The following is a 22417-nucleotide window of genomic DNA, read 5'->3' on the forward strand; positions in this document are numbered from 1 at the left end:
ATGCAAGGCAAGCATGTTACCTGCTGTAACATTTCTCCAGCCCCTATGTCCTTAAAAGTAAGAGATGAGGAGCTAGAGATATAGTACAGCCTTGCCTTACTCTCAGTGAACCTGAGTTTGATCTCAGGCATCCCATATGGTCCCCTGAACCTGCCAGGGGTAATTAAAAAGACAAAGACATATCATATGTGTACTAATTTCTTTGTTATACTGCAATTAAGGGCTGGAGCTATAGCACAGCAGGTAGGGCATTTGCCTTGCATGTGGCTGGCAGACCAGAGTTCGATTCCTCTGCCCCTCTCAGAGAGCCTGGCAAGCTACTGAGTATCTCACCTGGACCAGCAAAACCTGGCAAGCTATACACAAAGTATTCCATATGCCAAACACAGTAACAAGACTCACAATGGAGACATTACTGGACCCGCTCAAGCAAATCGATGAACAAGGGAGGACAGTGCTACAGTGCAGTGTTACTGCAATTATATTATTTTACTATAATTTACTTTGGAGGCCACATCTGGAAGTGCTTGGAGGCTACTCCCTGGTTAAATCCATGGAGGCCTCTTCCCTGTAGTGTTGGGGGATCCAGGGTGTTGGGGATAGAAACCCTAGTGCCTGCTGCAAACCAGCCGTGAGCTCTGCTCCTTTGAAGGATCTGCCTCCCAAAACGTTATTTAAAAGCCTCCTTTCGTTTCAGTCGGTCACTTCCAATACTGAATGAAGGTAATTATGCTCTTCTGGGTGATTTTCTACATTTTATTTTAGAATCATTTTAAATAACTTTAAACCTATTTTTAAATAAATAATTTAAAAGGATTTTAAATGATGTTTTTACCCCACTGCAGACAAACAATGCTGGGAGGTTCCTTTCTTATTCCAGGTATATTTCTCACCGCTTTCAGGGAAAGACACTTCCTCCACCAGCCAGAAACCGCGGTGGATTCTCGGGAGACGGCGGCCTCCCGGGAAGCCACAGGAAGCTCATCTTTCCGCTGGATGAATAGCCTTAATCCTGCCTGAGTGGCGCAGCGGGGAGATTTCGTTTGAGCTCGGGGAGCATCAGGTTCATTTCGAGTCTTCTGATTTTGTGGATTGCATTTCCGCATTTTCACCTCCCGGAAGTGGGTCTGAGAGTTTGGCGTTTGGGGCATCATTGCAAATCTGAAATGCTCTCTAGGTAGATCCTTTCTCCAGAGGGAAACCCGGAGAGTTTCAAAGCAAGATTTGGCTTCCTGTCTGGGATACGGAGGAGATGAAGGCGAGACCCCAGGGAGCTAGAATAGCAGGATTAGTAAATTGTTTCTCTGCTTGTCAGAGAACTCGCTAGGAACCACTTATTTAAATGTGCTTCATAACCCTCTCCCCACAGCCACCTTTAACCTTTTGGGTTGTAAATGAAGTATTTATCAATCAAGTTAAGCAGCAAGATGCAGGCTTGGGAAGTAAACCGAGGGAGGAAAGCTATCATCACGGACAAAGAGAGGGCCTGGGGTGTGTCCTGCTGCTTTTAGAGTTGAGGGGAAATTGCTATAGAGGACGAGAGAAGTGCTTTTCCGTTAATGACAGAGTTGAAACAAAAAGAGAACCTTGAGGCTTTTATTTTTTATGGGGGGGGGGGGGAGAGAGAGAGAGAGAGAGAGAGAGAGAGAGAGAGAGAGAGAGAGAGAGAGAGTCCGCGCCTGCGCACTGATAGATTTTTCAGGGCAGGTCCATCTTTATATATGCAGTTGATTTTATTTTCAAAACGGTTAGCATTGATTCCCTCCCTCCCTTAGTTGAGACAAACAAGTTGTGGTGTGGGGGTCACACTTTCCGGCCCTGACACTCCTTTGTCTTTATAGGTGCGGTGCTCCCTGCGAATTGCACCCCCTATTTTTGCAGTGCTCACACATACCTGACCGTGTTGCGGGCCAGAAATTGCTGGAAAGCACTCTAAGTCACAGCCCTATTCCTCTGGGCCAGGGAATACTCTTTTTTTTTTTTTTTTTTTGCTTTTTGGGTCACACCCAGCAATGCTCAGGGGTTACCCCTGGCTTTGCACTCAAAAATTACTCCTGGCGGTGCTTGGGGGACCATATGGGATGATGAGGATCGAACCCTGGTCGGCTGCGTGCAAGGCAAATGCCCTACCCGCTGTGCTATCACTCCGGCCCCGGAATACTCATTTTTAATGGGAAGTGGCAGGAACATGTCAGCATTCAGATCTTTCCCCCTCTATGAACCTGCCCCAAGCAGTCTCTTTGGGATCAGTGCTGGTCAGGCACAGAATCTAAAGAACTTAACCAAAGGCAACGGTTCCACAAGAAAGCCCGTGCATTGGTGGCAGAGCCACAGCCCTGCTTTCTCTCGAACTCTTGCTAAACAAAGTGGCCAACCAATCTGTACTAACATTGATGAAACAATCTATTTCTAAAAGTTTATCTCTCATAACTCAAGAGGGGTTTTAGAAAACATAACATTTTAAATAAATTAAAGTAGGATAAATTAAAGTAGAATGCATAGAAATGAGGGTCAGAAGGACTGGTCCACTGTTGGAATCTTGTGGCAAATGGGGACGGATGGGAAAGGGCAGGACAGTTAGGATAGAGAAGGGACCAGTAAGACAAAGGAGTGCTGAAAGTAGGACAAGGATATAAATGATAACCTTTCAGTACCTGTATTACAAACCATAATGCAAGAAGGAGAGAGAAAGACAGACAGAGAAAGAGAGAGAGAGAGAGAGAGAGACAAAGACAGAGAGGCAGAGAGAGACAGGGACAGAGAGAAACAGAGGCACAGAGACAGAGAAAGAGATGGAGAGAGAGAGGTCTGCCATAGAAGGGAGGGGAAACTGGTAGTGTGTTATGTACACTGGTGAAGGGATGGGTGTTGGAAGGTTTTTATTATTGAAACCCAATCATGAACAACTTTGTAACTGTGTATTTCACAGTGACTCAATAAAAATAAAATTCTTTTTTTTTGTTTTTTGTTTGTTTGTTTGTTTTTTTCTTATAAAATTTTTTAATAGTGAGACATCATGAGGTACAGTTGCAGACTTACACATTTTTGTGCTTGGGTTTCACTTATACAATGATCAAACACCCATCCCTTCACCAGTGCCCATTTCCCACCACCACGGATCCCAGTATCCCTCCCACTCTCCGTTCCCCCCATCCCACCCTGTCTCTGTGGCAGGGCATTCCCCTCTGTTCTCTCTCTCCTTTTGGGTGTTGTGGTTTGCAAAAGAAACATTGAGTGGCAATCATGTTTGGTCTATAGTCTATTTTCAGCATGCTTCTCCCATCCTGGGAGGATCCTCCCAACACCTTTAAAAATAAAATTCTTAATAAGTAGAATGTAACTGACCCTAGTTCAATCCTTGGCACTGTACACAATCCCCTGAGCACCTCCAGGGGCCACTCCTGAGCACAGAGCCAGGAATATAGTCTCAAGCATACCAACAAATCCCTCTCCAGTTTAAAATTTTTTAAAAATTGTATTTGGGTCCCATCAGGCAGTGCTCAGGGGTTACTCTGGCTTTGTGTTCAGGGATCATTCTTGGTCGGGCTTGGAGGAACCATTTAGGGTGCCAGGGATTCAACTCGTCAGCCAAGTTTCCTACCTGCTGTATATCCAGCCCCTCCCAGTCCAGTGAATTAAATTAATACAATAATCCCATTAATTTTTCTCCAGTGCAGATAAACTGAGGTCTATTTATTTGAGCCAACATATATTTGAGCAGGACAGTGGAAAACAGGAAGTGGTTAGGGGTGGTTTACAAATCCAAACTAGGGGCATGACTTTCAGATGGAAAACTTGGGAGAAAAGTGAGGAAGTTACTTTGCCGGCTATTGCTTAAGGAGTGGCCGCATTCAGGAAAGCCTATGGCTGTTTGTGACTGGTTGTTCTTAGGTTTCAATTTCTTAATCTTGAAGCATTTGAAGGCTGAGGTTTCAGTTGACTGCACAGGCTTCCCAAGACTTGAGCCTCTCAGTCTTGAGTTAATGCAAAGGAACTTTAGGAAATGCTCCCTCTCACCTCCCTGTTGGGGTGTAAATGATGAGCCTACTTTTACTATATTTGAACTCGACCTTAATGAAATACCCAAAGGGCCAGCCCGGGAATGTGACTCAGTGATAGAGCTGTGCCTCACATATGTTATTCCCTGGTTCAAACAGGGGGAGGAGAAGGACAAATAATAATAATAATAATAAAAATACAAGTCATAGAGCAAATGGATAGTTCTTAATGCTGGTGGGCTAGTTTTTTGCAGGGTGGGAGGGGGAATGAAAGAAAAATAAGCATGTTTGCTTTTAAATAGTGTCTGTCATAATAAGCAAATCCTTGACGTGAGACAAAGATAGTGGCTTGCTTATAGATCTGAATCCACTGCCACTTGAGGGGGGCAGTCAATCAAGACACAGGATGGTGATTAGTAACAAGATCTCAGGTGGCAAAGATGGCAGATTCACCTCTGAGGGCAGGAATTGTTAAATTTTTTCACTCATAATCCCTCATTCACTTGAGAATTTTTTAAGTGACCCCTGCTATATAAGTATAAAAGGCAGGCATAGAAATGAAATATTTATTGCTTCTACGTCCTAAGGAAATTTATTTTTACATGTGCCCCACCCTTCATTCAGTTAAGTGACTCCATATGGGGTCATGGTACAGTTTAAGACGTGAGGACCTGGAGAACCACTCTACCTAAATGGACACAAAATGCATTTTCTATGGGGAAATAACAGGGACATCTTATTTTAGAAGTTCGTGATACGGATCAGTAGGCATCAGCAGAGTCCACAAACTTCCTTTGAGCTGGTTTTCTGAGGCAGAAGGCAGCATGTTTGTGAATCTAAAGGATTTCTGACTAAAGGCTCACCCGACATGTTATTTTTCTGATATAAACTTTAGTGAAAGGTCAAGATAAAGGAAACATTCTTTTCATTCTCAAGACACAAAGCCCAGAGGAGTTTACTGTTTTAAAAACATTTTTTGAATTATCTTTTAATCTCTTTGAGGTTAATTTCATTAAGACTGACTTCTTGTCTGCTTTGTACCTTTTAAAAAATTGAGACACTCTTGATATTTAAAGATATCTTTCTGAATTTTGTTTGAGCTGCAACTTGATGAAAACACTAATTTTGAAAAATATTCGTAAGCTTGGTCATAAATTTTTAGACTTTGAGATAGGTACCTAGTGCTTATTTCTATTTTTATTTTTCTGCATTGAATACATATACTTTGCATGAGATCTCAGCTCATAGGAAGTAGCTGGCAAAGATTATGAAAATCAGTGGGAAGAGCAATCAGACAAAATCATTTAACTGTCTCTATACCTCCCCAACCCCCACAAAAATCCATCAGAATGTCTAAGAGCCTTTTTAATAATATTAGGTTTTTTACTTTTTAGACAAATAGTTTTTCTCTGTCACTGTCACTGTCCCCCCATTGTTCATTGATTTGCTCGAGCCGCCCCAGTAACGTCTCTATTGTGACAATTGTTACTGTGTTTGGCATATCGAATCGAATACCTCACGGGTAGCTTGCCAGGCTTTGCCTCCAGTAGCTTGCCCAGCTTTCCGGGAGGGGCGGAGGAATTGAACTAGGGTCGGCTATGTTGGCCACTTGCAAGGCAAACGCCCTACCCGCTGTGCTATCACTCCAGCCCAGTTTTTCTCTGTACACAAATCGAAACTTTTTTTTTGTGTGTCACACCTGGCAATGCTCAGGGGTTACTCCTGGCTCTTTACTCAGGAATCACTCCTGGCGGTGCTGAGGGGGACCATATGGGATGCTGGGAATCAAACCCTGCTTGGCTGCTTGCAGGGCAATTGCCCTACCAGCTGTGCTATCACTCTAGCCCCTCAAAACTCTTTTTGATGGGCTAATATGAGCTTGATAGATGCAAAATTAGACCCTCAATGAATGCGAATGACTGCCTTCATCAATCACTTGACCAGAAAAGTTATTTTCTCTATTTCTGTATGGAAAATCTAAATAAAATCCATGACAAAGTAAAACATCTCTTTTGAAGCATTTTGAGCTGTGCATTAACTAAACTACTATGTCTCTTTTATAGAACCAAGCCTATCTGGGCTGCTACCTATATTCTCAGAAGGAATATTGAATTAGAAAATCTTTTTCCTTGATCATATTTAAGGCCAGTAGAGTTCCATCTATTACTTAGAAGGGCCAAATTCTAACTCCTCCAGGTTAATGAACAGGGTAGAAGGGAGTTTATAAGAGAGAAAGACAATTCTTGGTCCGGGGTTGTTCTGTTGTATAACATTCCTCACTGGAGCAGAAGAGAGAAATTCTTTGTCCTTTACCTTCCTCAGGGTATCAGTCTGGGTTCCTGAAATTAGACTAATAGGTTAACCAGAAGAAACAAACATATTAGTAATTTGTGTATCCTCTCCCACTGCACACAGAGATGAGTCAGTCAAATGGGGTGGTAAGATTTTGTACTTAGATAGCGTCTTCTAAATTTATTTTTAAACACAGGATATAGGACAATAAAGACTTTTATTACATGAGAAGAAGAAGATTTATTTGCCTTTCTGGGCCTTGATAGAACTCCAGTTCCTTGCCATCTAGCACAGAGCCATCTGCTCGGGCACATTGGCCTGATCTTGAAGCAACGCATGCTGCAAAGAGAGTATATGGTTCAAAGCAATAGGACAAATGGAAGTATTTATGTTCAGATAACTTGCAGGCAAACCAAATCTCACGAACTCTGACATAGCATCTTTTTAAAAAACTTAAAATAATTTGGGTCTTTTTTTAAATCCACATCTGGTGCTGTTCAGGTGCTCTGCACTGAGGAATCATTCCTGGTGGTGTCCAAGGGATCATGTGCAGTGGTGGGGACCCAGGTCAGGTGCATACAAAGCAAGAGCCCTATCTGGTGACTTAACTCTCTGGTACTAAATCACAGTGGTTCATGTGGTTACTTTTTTTGTGTGTGTGTGGGTGGCTGAAGTTTTGCCACTCCTTAAGCAATAGCCGGCAAAGTAACTTCCTCACTTTTCTCCCAAGTTTTCCATCTGGTAATACTGAGGGTTACTCCTTGCTCTGCACTCAGGAATTACACCTGGTGGCGTTCAGGAATCATATGGGATGCTGGGGATCAAACATGGGTCTGCCATATGCCACATGTAAGCAAGTGCCCTACATGCTGTACTATGGCCCTGTCTCCTGGACCTTATTTTTTTAACAGGGGAAGTAGCAAAATGGAGTAGGAGTTTGCACTTGATGAAGCAGAAAGAGAAGTTCCAGTGAAACACAAATTATATTTTGTCCTGCATCGTTTGCTCACCTATAGTGTGGGCTTGGACAGACCAGCATCTCAGGGGCTGGAGAGAAATTTCAAAGAGCTGAGCACATACTTTGCACACTGAAACCTAGGTTCAATCCCTGGTGCCACATGATCTTTTGAGTACCACTGCAAGTGACCCCCTAACCACTACCAGGTATGTTTCCTAAACCCAAAACAAATAAACCAACTTTGATTTCAATAATATTTACATTATGAACAATGGGATAAGAACATAGGAAGAAGGGTCAGAGAGGTAGTTTAGGGAGCAAGGCATTTGCCTTGTACCCTGACAACTATGGTTTAATGCCTGGCACCACATCTGATCTCTCCAGTTTTGCCATAAGTGATCCCTGAGCATAGAACTGGGAGTAAGCTCTGAGCATAGTTGAGTGTGGCCCTATAACCCCTTCCCTTATTGCCAAAGAATATAGAAAGAGATGTGTGAAAATGCTTCCTAGCCATATTTGCTATGCAATAGCATTATTAATTTTAATTTATGTTTGTAGAGAGGCAGAAGTTGAAGAGATGAATTTGAATATATTTTTATATACATCTCTATGTTTCTGTGTACATGGAGCCGTATTCATGAGTTTATAAAACACACTAGAGTAATTAAATGAGAGAACTTGATTTGTGTAATTTTCATTTTTCATTTCATCATCCTGTTATTCGTCGATTGCCTCGAGCAGGCCCCAGTAACGTCTCTTTCATCCTAGCCCTGAGAGTATATTCAAGGTTATTTAGGAGAATGAGACCCATCATTGTTACTGGTATTTGGCATATTTGGTACGCCACGGGGAGTTTGCCAGACTCTGCCCTGTGGGCAGGCTACATTAGATAGCCTGCAAGTTTGTCCAAAGTAGGAATGAGACAATAAGATGTCATAAAAAAAAGTTCTGATAAGATGTCGCGGGGTCGCGAATGCAGTCTTCGGCTGCCGGAGCCCTGGTCGGGGCGGGGAGGAAAGCTCAACCCGCTCCCCTCCAAGGGGCTCCGGGAAGGAACACCCAGGCATGGGGCAGAAGACTGCACTGTTCTTGTCCGGGATCTGGATTTTATAGTCTCTGAGTCTTGGCCGCTGATGGGATTACACGGCGCCAGGGGGCCAGGTGGTGGGTGTGACCCCCACCTACTGGAATTTGGAGGATCTGGGTGGAAGATGCTCTACTCCAATTCGAGTAGGCTTGGAGGTCTCGGCCCCGGAACCCACGTGGCTTTGTCCCTCTGCCAGTACCTTCATGTGTGCGGAGAGTGGTCTCAGCATGGTGGTGGCTGGTCCTGGAGGTCTTCGGCTGCCGGAGCCCTGGTCGGGGCGGGGAGGAAAGCTCAACCCACTCCCCTCCAAGGGGCTCCGGGAAGGAACACCCAGGCGTGGGGCAGAAGACTCTATGTCTACGGCCATACCACCCTGAACGTGCCCGATTTGTGTAATACTTATTTTTATTTATAAGTAATTAAAAGTGAATCTTTAATCGTAATTGATCTCTGTTTTTTCTTTCTGGCAAAAATTTGATTGCAGGACCAGATGTCTATTCAAATAATAGTTAGGAAGGTGCATTTACATACAAATAAGTATATAGTGACATGAAAGGTAATTTTAGCTTTATAGGAAAATTCTTTCCCCTCTTCTAGGCTTTACCCCTCAGTTATTACCCAATTTCTCCAAACCTCAAACCTTAGGTAATTATTCTGGGGCAGCTGGATGATATGAATTTTTAGGCAAAAGACTTGATCCGAACCCCCTGGAGTAAATAAAATTCAAGTTGTGACTTTCATATTCCTTTCATCTTATTCATTTGAAATGATTCATTTCACTTGAGTGTACCCACTCCTCAACCCTGGAAACTTCTCAGAAATATCTTTCTTTTCATGATCTTATTCAGGAAAAGTAATATTTCAATTCTAAGTGTGATGTTAGCAGAACATATGTAGATAATTTTCTCAAGTTAAAAAAATGAGCAATAAGCTTTATCTTTACTTTCCTGTGCTAATTATTGCAAAGAGCGATTCATCTTTCTGATCTATCTACTGTCTAGAGTATTTGCAAGAGCTCAGATCTTCAATAGCCCCTGTCCTCCTTTCTTCTCGCCTGGTCTTTGCTTGTAGAAAAGTGATGTTAACATTTTCTGGGGTGCTTGGGCCAACTTTTACCAGATCTGGAGTCTCCATTGCTGTTTTGGGGGTAGTTTGAAAATTTTATTTACAACAAGAATATATAAACATATCACATTTGGGAGTGGAGAGCTGGCTCATTGATACCCAGATGCCAAATTTTAGAGACTATGATAGCACAGCGGTAGGGCGTTTGCCTTGCACGCAGCCAACATGGCCGACCCGAGTTCGATTCCTCTGCCCCTCTCGGAGAGCCCGGCAAGCTACCGAGAGTATCTCGCCCGCCCGGCAGAGCCTGGCAAGCTCCCCGTGACGTATTCGATATGCCAAACACAGTAACAACAAAGTCTCCAATGGAGACGTTACTGGGCCCGCTCGAGCAAATCGATGATCAATGGGAGGGCCTTTACCTTTACCTTTATGAATTCCCCTTGCTTTGAAAATTTACTGACAAAAACTAAGAATTTCACATTAGTACAAGCAAAAGCAGGAGATTCAGTGAGCCTCTAAACCACTATTCCTCCAGATACTATGAATATTTTTGACCATTTGAGAAGAGCCATTCTTTTAGGTAGCAAATGTAAAATGTAGTTCGGCAATGAATCATCCAAACTAGATTTTTCTAAATACAGGTATGTATTCTATAAACATGGTGAAAACATTCTCTATCCAACTTTCATGGGGTTAACTTATATTTTAACTTGAGAAAAGTATCTACTTATGTTCTGCTAACATCACACTTAGAATTGAGACATTACTTTTCCTGAATAGATCATGAAGAGAAAGATATTTCTAAGAAGTTTCTAGGGTTTAGGAGTGTGTTCACCCAGATTCAAGTGGCCCAAGGAGTCCCAGCCAAAGAGACCCAAATAAAAGTACCCCAAGAATAATAGTGGTCTTTTCAACAAATGGTGTTGGGACAAGTAGACATTCCTATGAACAGAAGGAAACTAGATGATTTTTTCAGAAATTAACTAAAAAGGGACCATAGTCTGAAATATATAATGGATATAAACATTTAGAAAGCAGCATAGAGGATGATTTAGACAGGCGCCTTTTGTTCTTTTTATTCCTATGGACAAGAATTTGTTCTTTCTTAATTTTTAATGCTTAAAGTTTATTTTAAAACTTATTTCTAAAATTATAAAGTATTTATTATTTTTTAATGAATCACCATGAGATACAGTTACAGATTTACAAACTTTCGTGATTACATTTCAGTCATACAGTGATCAAGTACCCATTCCTCCACCAGTGCCCATTCTCCATCACCATTGTTCCCAGTATCCCTCCTTTCATCCCCCTCCCATCCCCGTCTTCTGCCTCTGTGGCAGGTACATTCCCTATTACTCTCTCTCTCCTTTGGGTGTTATGGTTTGCAATACAGGTAGTGAGTGGCCATCACGTTTTGTATATAGTCTACTTTCAGCATTCATCTCCCATCTTGAGTGAGTCTTCCAAGCATCATTCACTTAGAAGTCCCTTCTCTATCCCAGCTGCTTTTTCCCCATCTTGTGAAGCCAGCTTCCAAGCCGTGGAGCGATTCTCCTAGCCCTTATCTCCATTATCCTTGGGTGTTAGTCTCCCATTCTATTACTTTATATTCCACAAATAAGTGCAGTGATTCTATGTCTGTCCCTCTCTCTCTGATTCATTTCACTTAGCATGTTACTCTCCATGTTGATACATTTATAAAGCATCTGTTCTATATACTGGTTCATAGGCCAGTATAATAAATTGTAGTTTTCAACCTTTCTCTACCTGTGCATCTAGATTGTCTTGGGTTTCATGAAAAGCTTTTTGATGCCCAAAATACATACTCCATGAAGGAAGAAATTGTTAAGCTAAATTTATTGATAAAATTTTCAAAAGAAAATTGTTATTGAACAATTTGTTGTTGAAATTCATTGTTGAACAAAAGAGATTTGTTCTGCAAAATTTCTATTAAAAGAACAAAAATTCACAGACTAAAGAAATATTGGCAAACATGACAGAGAGAGCTTGTATCTAGTATACATGAAATGTTTAAAATTTGAAATTATGGGGGCTAGAAATATTGTATAATAAGTATGGCGCTTTACTTGCACACTGCTGATCTAGGTTTTATCCCTGGTACCCCATATGGTTTTCCAAACTTTCCAGGAGGGATCTCTGAGCACAGAACCAGGAGTAAACCCTGAGCATCACAAGTTGTGGTGCCAAAACAAAACAGAACAACTTCTCCATAACTTGACATTATAAAAACAATTAAATGTGGGTAAAATATCTGAACAGATATTTCACCAAAAAGGATACATGAGTGGCAACTAAGATTGTGTAAAGCTGGGGCTGGAGTGATAGCACAGCGGGTAGGGCGTTTGCCTTGCACGCAGCCAACATGACCGACACAGGTTCTATTCCCAGCACCCCATATGGTCCCCTGAGCACCGCCAGGAGTAATTCCTGAGTGCATGAGCCAGGAGTAACCCCTGAGCATCGCCGGGTGTGACCCAAAAAGCAAAAAAAAAAAGATTGTGTAAAGCTACTCAATATTATATCCTATTATAAAATTACAAATTAAAGACACTGAAACACACTATACCTATCTACTTTTCTATCCTAACAGCTCTGCTTACCTTTACGGAAGAAACTTGTGATATTTCAATACTCTCCATGTGATTCTCCCTAGTATTTGCCATGCTTATGCATAGCATAACATAACTTTGAAAGCTCTGTCAGAAAAGTTACAAGTAAAAAATTAAATTATCTAGAAGAAATAAGGTATTTTTTTTATTCTCAGGTTTTTAAATCATCTTCCCAAGATTTGGAATCATCATCAGGAAAGAAAATTTACTGCAGGTGTTAGACTTGTGTATGCTGAGTACTTTATTCCAAATAAATTTCACTAAAACTATTTTATGCTTTTCTTTTTGCAGTCTAGGAAATCAAACCCAGAACCTCATTCATGCAAGGCAATGTTCTATTGATGAGCTCTATCCATGGCTTCCATAATTACCTTTTTTGATTATTTTTGAGCTACAACCAGCAGTGGTTAGGAACCACTTCTTGTGGTACCCAGGAGGCTATGTGGTATTGAGGATGAAATTAAGAACTTCAAGTGCAGAGCATGTACACTAACCCTTTGAGCTGCCTTCCCAGAACCTCACTAAAATTTATCTAGTAGAAGCTCTATAAGATCAAGACCAAAAAACAGCTTTGTAAAAATTGTGAAAATTCAATTCCATTATACCTAAAACTGCTTGTGATGATCTAACAGCCTGAGTTGGCAATGGTAGAGCTTGTGAAATCTTAATTATTTAGGTTGAAGAGGTAGTAAAAGTTGAAATAACTGAATTTATTACTACTGTATTTAAATGAAGACATTCGAACAACTAACATGTGTACATCCAAGTGAATTATATCCTCCTACTCATATTTATGAGCTGGAGTGATAGCACAGCGGTAGGGCATTTGCCTTGCACAGAGGTGGCCTGGCCGAGCCGGGTTTGATTCCTCTGCCCCTCTCGGAGAGTCTGGCAAGCTACCAAGAGTATCTAGTCCGCCCGGCAAAGCCTGGCAAGCTACCCGTGACATATTCAATATGCCAAATACAATAACAAGTCTCACGATGGAGATGTTACTGGGCCCGCTCGAGCAAATCGATGAACAACGGGAGAACAGTGCTACAGTGTTACTGTGCTGCTCATATTTATATGCAGGAGCTCGAATATTGAGAATAACTGTAATTGGAGATATTCCTTTCTTTGCATTTTACTTTCTTGCCACACCCCATAGAGCTCAGAGGCTAAGACTCAGTAATCAACTGTCCACCTCTATTGATGCTTGGCTGGCCATGTAGTGCCAGGGACTAAACCTGCGGTCACACCCTAGTCATGTTCTCTGGCCCTTTAAGCTAGCTCTCTGGCCTAGAAATAAAACTTTTAAGGAAGTAATTAAAGTAACCTAAGGTTGTATGCACCTAGTTGTAATCCATGTAAAGAGTGTCCTTATAAAGAGAAGTTTACTCACACCAGCATGCGTGTGAGCAGAGAAAAGACCATGTGAGGTTATGAAACTAAGGAGGCCAGGCGGAAACTGAAAGAAAGAGAATAGGGGAGAAATCAAACCTGCACACATGTTATTCTTGAACTTTTTGTCTCTCCAACTGTAGGACAATTAACTACTGCTTAAGCGTGTGCGTGTGTGTGTGTGTGTGTCTGTGTGTGTGTAAGATGCTGTTTTTATATTAATTTCTATCTGTGTATTTTGACTTTATTTTTATAGTATACATATTTCTATGTATTTTGTTAATTGTTATTTTTATTATTTTAACATAACAAGTTTTCCAAATTTGCATAATCTTTAAAAATGATTTTATTGAATACAAAAGAAGTCATCACATTAATATTAAACAATTTCCCTCTCCTAATTATGATTTATGCTTCTGTGAACATTTTCATACCATTTCATACCATTTTCAAACATTTTCATACCTATATCTTTTTATTTTTTAATTTTTTTATTGAGAATCACAGTGAGGTTCAGTTACAGGCTTACAAACTTTCGTGCTTGTGTTTCAGTCATACAATACTCGAGTATCCATCCTTCCACCGGTGCCCATTCTCCACCACTGATGATCCCAGTATCCCTCCCACTCCCTTACTATATTCCCCCCGCACCACGCAACCTCTGTGGCAGGGCATTCCCTTTTGTTCTCTCTCTCCTTTTGGGTATTGTGGTTTGCAATAGAGGCATTGAGTGGTCATCATGTTTGATCTATAGTCTACTTTCAGCATGCATCTCCCATCCCAAGTGGGTCCTCCAAACACATTTTACCTGGTGTTCCCTTCTCTATCTGAGCTGCCTTTTCCTCCAGCATGTGAGGCCAGCTTCCAAGCCATGGAGCAAATATCCTGTTACTTATCTCTGTTATTCTTGGTTGCTAGTCTCTCATTCTGTTACTTTATATTCCACAGATGAGTGCAATCTTTCTATGTCTGTCTGTCTCTCTCTTTGACTCATTTCATGTAGCATGATACCTTCCATGTTGATCCACTTATATGCAAAGGTCATGACTTCATCTTTTTTAACAGCTGCGTAATACTCCATTGTATAGATGTACCAAAGTTTCTTTAACCAGTCGACTGTTCTTGGACACTTGGGTTTTTTCCAGATTCTGGCTATTGTAAACAGTGCTGTAATGAACATACGTGTGCAGATGTCATTTCGACTATACTTTTTTGCCTTTCTGGGATATATTCCCAGGAGTGTTATTGCTGGGTCAAATGGGAGCTCAATTTCTAATTTTTTGAGAAGGGTCTATGTTGTTTTCCAAAAGGGCTGAACCAGTTGGCATTCCCACAGCAGTATAGGAGGGTTCCATTCTCTCCATATCCATGCCAACACTGGTTGCTTTTGTTCTTTTGGATGTGTGCCAGTCTCTGTGGTGTGAGGTGGTATCTCATAGTTGTTTTGATCTGCATCTCCCTGGTAATTAGTGATGAAGAACATTTTTTCATGTGCCTTTTTGCCATTTGTATTTCTTCCTTGAGAAAGTTTCTGTTCATTTCATTGCCCCATTTTTTGATGGGGTTGGATGTTTTCTTCTTGCAGAGTTCAACCAGTGCCTTGTATATCCTTGATATCAACCCCTTATCAGATGGTTATTGGGGGAATATTTTTTCTCATTCTTTAGATTGTTTTTGTATTTTGGTCACTGTATCTTTTGTGGTGCAGAAGCTTCTTAGTTTAATATAGTCTCATTTGTTTATCTCTGTTTCCACTTGGTTGGTCAGTGGCCTGTCATCTTTGAAGATACCTTTAGCCTCAGTGTCGTGGAGGGTTTTGCCATCCTTGTCTTCAATGTACCTTACAGATTCTGGTCTGATGTTGAGGTCTTTAATCCATTTTGATCTGACTTTTGTGCATGGTGTTAAGTCGAGGTCTAAGCCCATTATTTTGCATGTGGTTGTCCAGTTATGCCAGCGCCTTTTGTTAAAAAGGCTTTCCTTGCTCCACTTCACATTTCTTGCTCCCTTATCAAAGATTAGATGTTCATACATTTGGGGTTGTGTGTAGGGATCAAGTACCTAGGAATCAGCCTAACTAAGGAGGTAAAAGAACTCTACAAAGAAAACTACAAAACCCTACTCCACGAAAAAAAGAGGACATGCGGAAATGGAAACATATCCCCTGCTCATGGTTAGGAAGAATTAACATTGTCAAAATGGCAATACTCCTCAAAGCACTATACAGATTCAATGTGATCCCTATAAGGATACCCATGACATTCTTCAAAGAAATGGATCAAGAACTCCTGAAATTCATATGGAACAACAAATGCCCATGAATAGCTAAAACAATTCTTGGGAAAAAGACAATGGGAGGCATCACCCTTCCCAAACTCAAACTCTACGACAAAGCGGTAACAATTAAAACAGCTTGGTACTGAAACAAAGGCAGAGCTGCATATCTATATCTTTAAGTTGAATTTTTCTTTTTGTTTTGGTGGGATGGGTACATGGTGCCTGGGGGCTATTCCCAGTTTTCTGCTCCAGAAACCATGTGGTGACAGGGTTTTAGTCTGGCTCCTCTGCATACAGAGAATGTTCCAAGCCCACTGAGCTATCTCTTTGGCCCTGAATTACTTTCTTATAATGTACTTAGAGGTGAGCATTTACATTAAATATGATCATTGTGCTTATAGTTTACTATGCATTTTCATTAAGCGATTTTGTTAAAAATTTAAGGATTAAATCCTGGGAATCATTTGAATGTGAATCATTATTAGTTCTGAGAATCATTTCTTAGCATGAAACCTTTAGCGAGTACTTATTGTATAATAAACATAAATGACACTTGGTCTTGGCCCTCATAAAATTTGCTACTTAGTGGAATTCAGAACTGTGATGTGATATTTAAAGAAGCACCCCAAATTCAATAATCAAGTCACATGTGAATGCAATAGATGTGGCTTTTCTATTTACTTGTGTTTATATATCATATGTAAGTAACTTGAAAATTGTGACTCATGGGTTGGCTGCTTTTGTAAATAAAGTTTTGTTTGAACAAGAGCCAATATTAGGATAGAGTAAGTGAGGCAACTTGGTAAAGATTAGCTTGCATCTTATTTAAAATTTGGCCTTCGGTTCATCATAGATTTTTTTTCTTTGTGTGTGTGTTAAAATATTTTAGAAAGTCTCAACTTTTTTTTTAACTTGATAGTTGGATGTTTTAATATCCTCTCAAATTGTGCTCAGGATAAGTGCCTTCTAGGCTACAGTTTAGTCCCACCAGTGTTGGACATTCCATGAATAAGTCATTTGAAATTAAATAAAGTGTGTGTGCATATGAGTATGTGTGTGTGTGTGTGTGTGTGTGTGTGTTAGTTTGGTTTTCACCACCCACAAGGACCATGGTGCTAGGCAACGTGCAATGTGAGAGGTCAATAGAGGCGGATGCTGTTATTCTGAATCAATGAAAAGGGCTCCCGTTCATACTGGGCAGAGCTGGCTGCAACCATGCTTCCATCTGTAAAGGATCAATTATGTAGACTGAAATCTGGGCCAAGCATTGCCATTTAGCACGGCCCATTTGTACTTTTTGATTGACTCGTTTGTATAATCTTTATTGTTCCTTAATGCATTAAACATATTATTATGTTCTTTTAAAGGAACTATAATAGTGGGACTGGCTCATGTTGAGTGTGTTTTAAAAGCTAGGTCAATAAAGTACTTGTAAGGCTTATCTTTCAGAGATTACTGCTTGCTAAAGTATTAATCAGAAAATCCTTTCTCTTCTGCAAATTTTAGTTTAATGAATGGTTTCCAGGATGGCTGGAAAAATGAACATTTTCCGTCAAAATCCAAATATAGCAGCTACCAGGTTGGGTAATAGATATCTGTTCCTTCCTTGAACTTATTTCCTTTCTAATTCATGATAAAATCAATTTCAGGAAATGCTGAAAATAAATCGTAATACAGCTACTCTTTCACTTTGTGGGGAGAGACATTTATTGCAATTTATAACTATAAATACCATTATACTTATAGAAAGACTGGAGCATTAACACTTTTATTTCTAGGTCAGTGTTTTGGAACCTGGAAGATACTTATTAATGATAATATTATTTCTCTAAAACCTATGACAGAGTGCTTGCAATTTAAAAAGTTCAATAAATGTATGAAATTTGGTCTATTGATAAGCTTTGAGTAAAGGAAACTGACAGGCAACTATTCTGATAGTAACTAAAATGGACCACTATGAATGAGGAGGTGTTCAGGGATGCTGAAGCAAATCATTTCTAAACTGTTTTACAAATGTTTCTGTTGCACTGTTTTAGAAAAGTTTCTGTCACACTGCTTCTCTATGGAGTTACTTGTGATCGGGAGTGACTTGAATGGATATGGTTGGGTTACAAAGGCTTGCTGAAGGAGATTTGAGTGGCCCTTCCCCCAGACAGGAAACAAGGAGATTAAGGATGTGCTGGTATCTGTTTGGGGCTTCCCTTAGGCTATGACAACAAATAGAACACATCCTTAATATTCTTCCTGCAGCATGTGGAAGGACTTTAGGCGAAACCCCAGTGCTCATTTTACTCTCTATATTCAGACTGCATTTTGATGCATGATATTTCGAGAACATGGGGAGCGTTGTGTAATCCGGGTCATCTGTAAACAAATGGTAGATTTCTAAATGGGAGGAGAGTCTTCTTGGGGGTTGAGCTGTAGTCAGGGCCAATCTACTAATTTATAGACATAGGAAGAGGGAAAGGAGAGGTAGATTTTTGTGGATAGTGGAAGAGAAGGGCAGTATTTTGCCTTCTGTTTGTTTATTGTGCTCACTTGCAGATCAGTTTCATCAATATCCTTGGAGTGTTCCCTGCATGCCAAGTTCTTGTCCAGGACTAGGATACAGAGATAAATGACACATGGTTGTTGTTTATTAGTTTATAATTTAATGACTGCAGAGAACAGGAAGGGCATGCTTTAGAGGTTAATTGCAACCAAACCAAATTCTTTTTTGTGGGGGGGGGTCATACTGATGTTGGTGGGCTCCCCTGGTGACTTACGTGAAGCAGGGAGGAGAAAGATGATCACTTTATCCCCAACCTCCTCTGCCACCTAGGACCCAGGGTGACTGCGTTCTTGTCTCACCTCACAGAAAAGAATTTCAGGAGTAGACAAGCAGTGAAGTAAAACAGATTTTACTTGGAGGTTTTAAAGGGAAGGAGGAAGAGAAAGTGGGAGAGAGTGGAGAGTAACGTGCTCAAGAGAGAACCCAGGCTTCTCCAATGGCCCTACACACTTCCCAGCATTAGACATGAAGGCATAAAAGTACACACCTCAAGAGAGGAGATGCGGGCATGTGCTACGGCACCACCTGTGCTCAGGCACCACATGTGCTCGGCTACTTGGGCGCAAGCAGCACATGGGCTCAGACAGCATATGCGGCCCATTCCTTTATTCAAGGTGGCCTTTATAGGGTTCTTCCAACCTGTCCCCACTTGGAGCTTCTACCTAGGTCAAAGTTGGTTGCTAAGAAGGTAGCCTTGCGGGGTGGGGGGGGGGGGGCGGGGTTCCAGCCTTTTCAGGGTTCATAGGCCTAAATTCCTGTTTTCCGCAAGGTTGGCCTTTTATAACTTCAGAGCTATTATTTCCCAGGAAATTTACTGCCTTGGCCTGGGAAGGGGGGCCTTTCTTATCTGCGTGCCTGCCTATATCAACACCTGGCAATGCTCAGGGCTTACTCCTGGCTCTGCACTCAGGGATTACTCCTGGCAGGCTTCAGGCACCCTAAGGGATGCTAGGGATTGAATCCAGATAGGTTGTTAGCAAGACAAGCGCCTGTGCTATCTTTCTGGCCCCTAATCGGAAGCAAATACTGAAGCAAATGTTTAAACACCAGTCTCAGAGCTGCAAAATCCTTTCACTCATACTGATTTCATTTTCCACTGAGAAATTTGTGGGTGACAGGTCAAGTTCTATTCCTTCTTATTTTGTTATAAAAATACAACAGGGAGAACACAAACTCCAAACAGCTGGTGAAACCACTTCTGGGTGTATTTTGCCTGGTGAGGAAGCTTAGATTTTGGTTCTGTGCCTGGTATCCATGTTTATACCCCCTTTGCCCTTCCTACAGTTCTTTTTTTCTCACACAAAGGCTCAACATAATGCTGGACTGAATGTCTGCCCCATTTATACTTCATGAAGGAGATACATTGTCATGAGAGGTATAAAAGTATGCCTAGCATTTTCCCATTAATGTGACTAATAGGATTAAGTAACATGTTAACACAGTGCTTTTCCATCAGAAAGAAACTTATTTTTGTGGTTTCCTGGTGGAGGCTTTGGGGCTAGTCAAACTTGTTTGCATTTGTAAGGCCAAGGCAATAGAGAACAGTATTCACAAACCTCTCTCTATTCAGAATCCTGTCTCAGGCAGGTAGGGAGAGATTTTCTTTTTTGGCTTTTTGGGTCACATCAGCCACGCTCAGGAGTTACTCCTGGCTCTGCACTCAGAAATTACTCCTGGTGGTGCTCAGGGGACCTTATGGGATTCCGGAAATCCAACATGGTTAGGCCTCGTGCAAGGCAAATGCCCGACCTGCTGTGCTGTTGCTCTGGCCCCAGGGAGAGATTTTTGAGATCTTTCCTGGACCTATCAGATATTGTTTCAGAATTCTGTTGAGTTGAAATCTGTTGCAGCACATCTGTTACCAAACCCAAGTCCAGGTGTTCTCACACCAAGATCAATTACTTGAGAGACAGGCTTGATTTGATAAATAATAATAATAATAATAATAATAATAATAATGGTCCTCCCGTTGATCATCGATTTGCTCGAGCGGGCCCAGTAACGTCTCCATTGGAGACTTTGTTGTTACTGTGTTTGGCATATCGAATACATCACGGGGAGCTTGCCAGGCTCTGCTGTGTGGGCGAGATACTCTCGGTAGCTTGCCGGGCTCTCCAAGAGGGGCGGAGGAATCGAACTCGGGTCGGCCATGTTGGTTGCGTGCAAGGCAAACGCCCTACCGCTGTGCTATTGGGGTCAGAGAGATAGTACAGCCAACCTGGGCATCTAGTATGGTTACCTGAATTCTGCCAGGAGTGATCCCTGGGCACAGAAACAATTAAACCCTGAGTACTTTGTAGTGTAGTCCCAAATCCACAACAACAACAACAACAACAAAAGCACACACACAAAACAACCTGAAAAGATGGTGCGCTTGTTTCCCCATGGGAAAAGGAAATCCTCCTTCAAGGTGGTCAAGTTGGTCATAGTAATGACTGGTCAGGGGTCTTTCATTCCCCACCCTCTGTCTGTAACTGGACCCGATTCAGCTTCAAATGGAGCCTGAAAACATCTTTTATAATTGGGAGACAAGGCAGGAGCAAGGGGAGAGAGAGGTTAGGAATAAGATGGAGAATGTAATAGCTATCTTAACAAAACTATAATAGGTTGCATGGGGGTCAGAAAGATAGTACAATGGGTAAGGCACTTACTTGCCTTGCATGTGGCTGACCTGGGTTCAATCCCCAACACCCTGCATGATTCCCCGAACCTCTGTAGGAGTGCAGAGCCAGGAGTAAGCCCTGAACTCTGCCAGGTGTGGTCAACCCCTCACCGCCCCCTCCCCCCGCAAAAAAAAATAGGTTTCTCATCTTATGAAAGCATCGTAAGAGTTTCAATCCCTTCTTTCTCTAAGATTTTGCAAGTCTATGCTTCTGTGTTGAGTTTTATAGTATGCTCAGCTTTTTTGGAAGGTGGAGGAGGAAGGAGTAGATTTAATGGAAGCTGAGACTTTTATATTATTTATCCCCAAGAAGTTTCTCAAAATAAAAGCGATAAACAAATACGGAAAACCCAGAATTTTGCAAATTAGTCTCTAGATGGAAACAATTTTAAAGGCTTAAGAATCCATGGAGCCAGGAACTTCTGGGATTTGGGAATGACTAGGTGACACTTCCTGTAGGGTTGGGCCTATAGTGCTCTACCTAAATAGATCTGGATTTGCATTCCAAATAAAGAAATAAATAGTTAGGTCCTGAGAAAAACAAATCTACTTGCACAATATTTACACGAACTCTTTTGTAAACCTGCTGTCACTTCTTTATTTTTTGTTTTGTCTTGTTTTGTTTTGAGGAGGGGTCACACCCGGCAATGCACAGGGGTTATTCCTGGCTCTGCACTCAGTAATTACTCCTGGCAGTGCTCAGGGGACCATATGGGATGCTGGGAATCGAACCTGGCTCAGCCGCATGCAAGGCAAAGGCCCTATCCACTGTGCTATCGCTCCAGCCCCCTGCTGTCACTTCTTTAAGTTTACATAAGAAGATGCAAGTAGCATATTAGTTGTAGAATTTCTCTTTGACCTACTTGATTTGTGACATGAATATAACACGTGAGGTGTGAAGCTGTAAAAAACTCAGGGTGAGGTATACAGACTTTGTCCTGGAATGTGAGTCTCTCACCTGATCATTAGGAATAGAGATGGGAAGATGGGACAAAGCTTAAATCTCCTAGGGAAAATCCCAGAACTGGAACGGGACATTCCCTGTTGAGAATGTCACTGGTATACCACCTGTCTCAGCTGCAGAACCCAGTGCAGAATATCACTTTAGGGTTAGCCCTCTAGGGATGTTGGGTTCTGTTTTTCACTCTGACCCTGCGACCTTTTCTTGGAAATGATAGTTACTTTCTAGTCCCAACTCTGACCTCCAATAAACTGTAATCATTATCAAAGCAGTGACAGCCCATCAAGCTTCCCCCACACACCCTGCCCCACTTTTATATTTCCTTCTCTTCTTTTATTGAATCGCTGTGAGATATGCCTTTACAGAGCTGATCATGATTGGGTTTCAGTTATACAATGTTCCAACACCCGCCTTTTACCAGTGTACATTTCCCACCACCATCTCCCCAGTTTCCCTCCCCTTTTCTCCTCCCCGCTCAGTCTGCCTCTGGGGCAGACACTTGTCTTCTTTCTCTCCCTCCTTTTGATCATTATGGTTTGCAACATAG

This window comes from Sorex fumeus, unplaced genomic scaffold (assembly GCF_029834395.1).
Source record: "Sorex fumeus unplaced genomic scaffold, SorFum_2.1 ptg000033l, whole genome shotgun sequence".
Taxonomy (NCBI): domain Eukaryota; kingdom Metazoa; phylum Chordata; class Mammalia; order Eulipotyphla; family Soricidae; genus Sorex; species Sorex fumeus.